The 6,493-nt window shown below is 34.2% G+C and overlaps 1 pseudogene; it reads left to right on the top strand.

The window, feature by feature from the left end:
• Positions 1-4,656: 4,656 nt before the first annotated feature.
• Positions 4,657-4,812, top strand: LOC105741014 (annotated as a pseudogene).
• The last annotated feature ends 1,681 nt before the right edge of the window (positions 4,813-6,493 follow it).

The following is a 6,493-nucleotide window of genomic DNA, read 5'->3' as shown; positions in this document are numbered from 1 at the left end:
GGGCAAAGTCTCCTCATCTGGTAAGAGATTTCTTTGGAAGGCATAAAACATTGTGCAGGGTTGTTTGCAGCTGAAGCCAACTTTGATGGAACTAACCACTGGAAATATTTCCTGTAGCTTGGAGTCCAACTTTTTGACAAGTGATTTAGGGCAACATATCTCATCTGCCACAGCTTCGTGGGGTCCGCAGAGAACCTGCACTCGCTCCTCAGGCACGGCCAGCGCGAGAAGCGGCCTCGCAGCGCGCGCTGACAGCCATTTTCTGAGCCCCTTGAATATATATAAATGAATCTCTCACAGATTGATTTTACAAAGCATGCATGGCATCACCATTCTTTTTCAAATGTCATATTTTACTTATCATATAGAGCAATTTAAACATTTTCCTTTTTTGGATATTAAAATCCCTTGGGCATTTTAAGCTATTATTCATTTTTATACCTAAATGAACTTTAAATTTGTTTGTAAAATTGAATATATTAGATTTTTCACTTTTTAAAGAAGGGAAGAGATTACTATCATGGATTTGCTTTTCTTTGTAGTTAAATCAGTGCTCTCTGAAATATCAAAAGGACATTTGCATTTCTTATCAGGATAAGAAACTGAATAACATTAATTCCAACCTCAATTACAGAACTACACTACAAATTTCTAACATTAGTAACTGCATCCACGATATAAAAAGGTGAAACTACAAAATGAAGTACTGTAATATCAGAATTTAACTTTTTCTTTTTTCTTTTAGTATTTTAGGGAAGGGTCTACAGGGTGTTCAGGGTCTCACTATCAGATCAGACTCATAGTGATCCACCTGTACACAGCCTACCAAGAGCTGGGATTACAGGCACATGCCACCACGACCAGTCTCAATTACTAGCTCCGTGAACCCTGAGGGCAGGTCCAGCAAGGCAGGCCCTGGGATTGAACATCCAGCCCCTGCTCCTACTTTCAGGTGCTTTAATCTGCTGAGCTATTTGGCAGGCCTCGAATTTGGCATATTAATTCCTGATTTTAAGATTTACAAAATGGAAAGTACTACAATAAATTGGGTGAACAAAAAAGGTAAGTACATGACATAAATAACCAAATAATAAAACCCAAAAAATATGTATAAAAATGCAGGATATTAAGTTAATCATAATCTAAAACTTTATTTTAGCAATTTAATATAAAAGTTGAATAAAATTATGGAAGCAATAAATATTTTTAAAAACCTTTTTTAAACTTAAAGGAACTAAGTATTTTTATTATCTCAAAGGTGTATCTGTGTTAATAGGTATTACCTCAGTGTGTTTGATTTCAAAATCATCTGAAAATGTATGGATTATAGAATTACATTTTGCTTTAAAATCTGATTTTTTTTTTTTTTTTTTTTTTTTTTTTTTTTTTTTTTTGCAGTATCAGGGATTGAACTCGAGATCTTGTGCTTACCAGGCAAGCACTTATTCTCCTGAGCTATCTCCTATGGCCCCTAAAATCTGATTTTTGTAATTTTGGACTGGTGCCACAGTTTATAAAATACATTGAATTTTGCCATTTGGAGTTTAAGCATCTGGGAAAAGATCCAGGGTGAGTCAAAGCTTCTAGAGTTAAAGTGTGGCAGGAAAGACTAATTTCAGTGATAATTATTGAAACAGGAAGCTATGGTTGCTGAAGTGAAAACATATGGACACTAAACTCAGAATCAATTGGTAATTAAAAATGACACTGAAATAAAGGAAAGATCAACTTAAAAATAACATTTCCTGCAGCACGATTTGTCTGAGTGCACATGCATATTAACCTCTTGCAAAATGACTATTTTTTTTTCTTATCTGTGAAAAGCACAGGTCAGAGTGCTTTTATTTTAAAACTTTCTGATTTTTATCAGGATACCAGACATTGCAATATTTTTAAATGGTCAAGATGATATTAACATTTTATATTTTTGAAGACAACAAAAAATTTAATTTGTACCAGTGTTTTATAGTTTTATATGGAGTACTAATTTAGAGTTGACAATAATACGATCATATATATATGATCACTAATTTATGATATATGATCACATATATATATATATATATATATGGTTGACTGACTAAAACCACTAATTTATAATATATGATCACATATATATATATATATGGTTGACTGACTAAAACCAAACTTTAGAAGATTTGTATATAGAAAATGTACCAGTCATATCTGTAGATGAATTAAAGATAAGTTATTCAGTTGGTGGGAAGTAAAGGTAAATGCTGTTTTATTGAGGACAATGCAATTTAAATTGGAGGACTCCATTATCCATCTATTACAGAAAAGCAGAAAACTAAGTATTTATTCAGATATCCATAACAAAAAAATGAAAAGATGCATTTTGTCACTTTGGGGAGCTAGCTGAAATGTCCTAATAATCTATATTTTATTTTAATATGTATATCATGTTTCCATCACTCACAGATATCATAGAGAAAGTCTATTTTTATTACTTACTAGGTCAATTTATTAATGGATAACTTATGAAAGAATCACTAACACGAGAGTATTAGAATTAATGTTACCAAGGACTGGCAAGATAGCTCAGCAGGTTAAGTACTTGCTTAGGCAAGCACAGGGACTGGTGTTCAATCCACACTGAATCCAGGTGGTGCATGCCCATAATCCCAATGCTGGGAAGGCTGCAAACGGGAGGATCACCACAAGTCTGAGCTGCATAGTGAGACCCTGTGTGAAATACATTTTTTTTTTAAAAAAAATATGTTACCTTAGCTTTTAAAATGAATTCTTGAATAATTTTAATACAAACATCAGCTTCAAAAATTTATTGTAGCAAATTCTAATTGATAAATGAAAACAGACTTGAGGGATTTTATAAAGCCATGTTTGTTAATTTATTTTACATTTTAATGCATATGTTCCAAATTTGGAAATAACATAAACATTTTTTTCTCAATGCATTTTACCATAAAATTATCTATGCCAAGTTTCTGTGTAACCTATGAGCTTTGTAATTTTTCTAAAATATAAATTTCTTCTGTGTACTCTTTTATGAGAATTACTTTCTCTATATCTTATCACTGATGTAAAATTTACAGTTCCACGAAGGAGCACAATGAAGAAAATATTTCCTCTTTGTATGCTTTGTAAAGCAGGAGACAGAAGCTAGCATAGAAAGGTGTTTTAAAACATAAACTTAAGTAGGTTTAGAAAATTCTACAAAGAAACCTTAAATAGGAGATGGAATTAGTGTAATTGTTATTGAATTTTGGGGTTGCTTCTGTGTGTCTTTCCATCAAGGTAACTGTATGTGTGCAGAAAATAGATTGGGTTAGCTTGTGGATATCTTCTGAGGTGTTCTGACAAAACATAATTAGGAGTGTCATCACCACAGAAACCAGTTTGCTAACGTATTTACAACCCGAGAATTCTCCTCAAGCTGATTAGCATCTACAGCAGATGACATTTCCACAATTCGACCACGTTTGCATTCTCTGAACCATAGGAATAGGTGCACACAGCACTGTAATATTTATGCAGCCCTCCCGTACTGTGCAGTGTACCACCGTGGACATTGTACAAATGCCCTAAGCAGTGCTCTTCAGAAAAGATAGTCGGGGAGTGTGAGCAAAGAATACACGATGTGATTGATTAGCAATTTAGGAGACATGATTAAATGCAGCATTCCATAGACTGTCTCCTGGGACAAGAAAAGAGTATTAGAGAAATCAGATCTGTATTTTAGCTAGTACAATGTCAGAATTAAGGAATTTCACAAGGAAATCACAAATTGTACAAGATTTTAAGTTTAGGGGAAACTGAGTAAAGGGCATATGGGAATTTCTTAAAGATCTTCTCTGAATCCAACGTAATTTGGAAATAAAATTTAAAAGTTAACTGTAGCAGAGTGCTAAAATATGAATTATCTGTAAAATATTATTTTGAATGTCCTTACTGTGTACTGCATGATTACTACATTGCTTTGATTTTCTTCTGTTTATGAAGAATCAAAATATTCCAGGTTTCAAAGCAGGTGGTAATATCCAACCATATGTCCAATCGTACATAGCTATATCTGTTAATATGAGCAACAGATTTGATGATAAAATAGATAATATATCAAACACCGTTGATCACCTATTCTTGGTTTGAAAATCTGTAACGTATGCATTGTTGTATGTTGCCCTGTTTCTTTGTTTCTGGTTATTGTTCTTGCTTTGCTTTTACTTTTCTTTTTTCTTTCTTCTTTCTTTCTTTCTTTCTTTCTTTCTTTCTTTCTTTCTTTCTTTCTTTCTTTCTTTTTTTGCAGAACCTGGGATTGAACTCAGATCCTTGTGTTTGCCAGAGAAGCGCTTATTCCACTGAGCTATCTCCCCAGCCCCTACTTTTCAAAATAAAAGAAAATTTAAAAATATTCAAGGTCATAGTGAATTCACTGAAAAATCTGAGCCTGTGATCCTCTTTTGTCCAACTGAGCACTTTCCTTGCTTATGACTTACTTTGCCACAGTTTGGTCATAGGTTGTGATGGTTGGTCTTGACTGCTACTTTGATTGGCTCAGGAGCTCTCTGAGGGATCGGTTAGTATAACACACATCCAAATGCATCCTTGGCCAGCTTTTCCCCTCTTTTGCTTCAGTAAGACATCAAGTGCGTGCTCTTGCCTCCTACCTTAACTATGTCTTCTCACAAGTCTTTGAGAATCAAATGATTCCTGGCCAAGAAGCAGAGGCAGAATCTCCCCATTCCTCAATGGATTTGTATGAAGACAGGTAGTAAAATCAGGTACAACTCCTAGAGGAGATACTGGAGGAGGACAGAGATAGGACTGTAAGGAGGTACTCGTGAGCTGCAACACATTTACTCTCTGGGAGGTCACAAGATGATGTCCTCTTTTAATCATGGTCAAGACAATATTGAATAAAATTTTAAAAATAAACATTGCCTGGACAGTGGAATATACTCAATCAGGAATTTTTTTTTTCTGTGATTAGTACTATTGAATCAATGAATTTTTGAAAATTTAAAAAAATCATCTTCATAGGTTAGGAAGGGTGACATTAGGAACTGTACCTGGTCCCTGACTTCTTCCCCTCTGGATTTTGCTGGCTTCCTGCTTTTATCCTCCGTAAGACAGGAGGCTTCTCCTTATTATGCTCCCTGGCCACCATGACATTCCTGTCTTGAAGCAAGTTTATTATGGATGAAAACTTCTGAAACTAAGAGCAAAATAATTTTTCCTCCTTAAGTTGTGGATGTCAGGTACTTTGCCTCAGCAATGAAAGGTGACCAACACATACATAGAGTGTCTTTTAAAATACAGTTAGAGAGAATACTGGTTACAAAGACTATGTGAAAATACTATGAAAATCTTGATACTATTTCTTGCTCCAACATTTCTCCAAGGTTTTTTTTAAATTTTATTTTAAAGATTTTCACATATTATTTTTGTCATTTTAAATTCTGTCTGATAATTTGTGTATCTGACTGTAATTTTTATAATTTGACTCTTCAGGCTTGTTTGTCTGTTAATTTGCTGATTAATATTTCTCTTTTAAGTTCAGCAGCATTTTTTTTTTTAATTTTTTTTTTCTTTGGTGGAACCGGAGATTGAACTCAGACACTTGGGCTTTCCAGGCAAGTGCTTATTCTACAAAGCCATTTCCCCGACCCCTACAGATATATTTTCAAAGGAATGAATTGGTTATCTTTGCCTCAGTCTCCCGGAACTGGGGATTGAACATAGACCCTTGGGCTTGCCAAGGAAGCGCTTGTTCTACTGAGCTATCTTCCTGGCCCGCAGCATTTTCACAGTTACATGTGACTCAAATCTCCTAAGCCAAATGATACAGCATACTGTAAGCTGAAAGTGTGTGTGAGTGTGTGTGTGTGTAAATTTGCATAGTCTTCAATTCTACTTAAACTCCATTCTGATCAGTCACTATCATTCTGAATTAGGTGTCATGATACTCTTATGTTTCTGAAACTTTTCTGGCTATAATTTCAGCCTCAACATGTATTTGCCTGTCATTTGCTTTTTTTGGCTCTCTATCTCCAAGGTAAATTTTAGCTCTATACCTCCAAATGTCCATTGAAAAATAGCCTCAAGTTCTAACATCACCTCCATGCCATCCTGCCTTAGGAATTTTCTGTATCAGGAAAGTTATTTTTAATTAGTTCTTAAAATAATTGTTCTTCCAGGTATTTCCTTCTGTCCACTGCTGCAAGTAAAGGACCTTTAAAAACAGATAAATAAACAAATCTATGATAATTAAGTATATAAATGATATGGTTTACACTAATATAGGTGAAAATTAAAAACAATACATTTAGGTATTTATAGTTACAGTAAAGTTCAACTCAAAAAATGAAATAAATACAACTGAATAGTATAGGACGTAGACAAAAAAGGTAATATTCCTGTTTTCTGTGTGTGTGCCTGTGTATGCATGATTTTTTTAAGACTGAAAAAATTGCCTCTGGTTGTGCAATAGGTGTCATATTGGTTCTATTTC

Source organism: Octodon degus, unplaced genomic scaffold (assembly GCF_000260255.1).
Source record: "Octodon degus isolate 3935 unplaced genomic scaffold, OctDeg1.0 scaffold00265, whole genome shotgun sequence".
In the NCBI taxonomy this organism is placed as follows: domain Eukaryota; kingdom Metazoa; phylum Chordata; class Mammalia; order Rodentia; family Octodontidae; genus Octodon; species Octodon degus.
The sequence above is the reverse complement of the archived record's forward strand: the minus strand, read 5'-3'. Positions and strand labels throughout refer to the sequence as shown.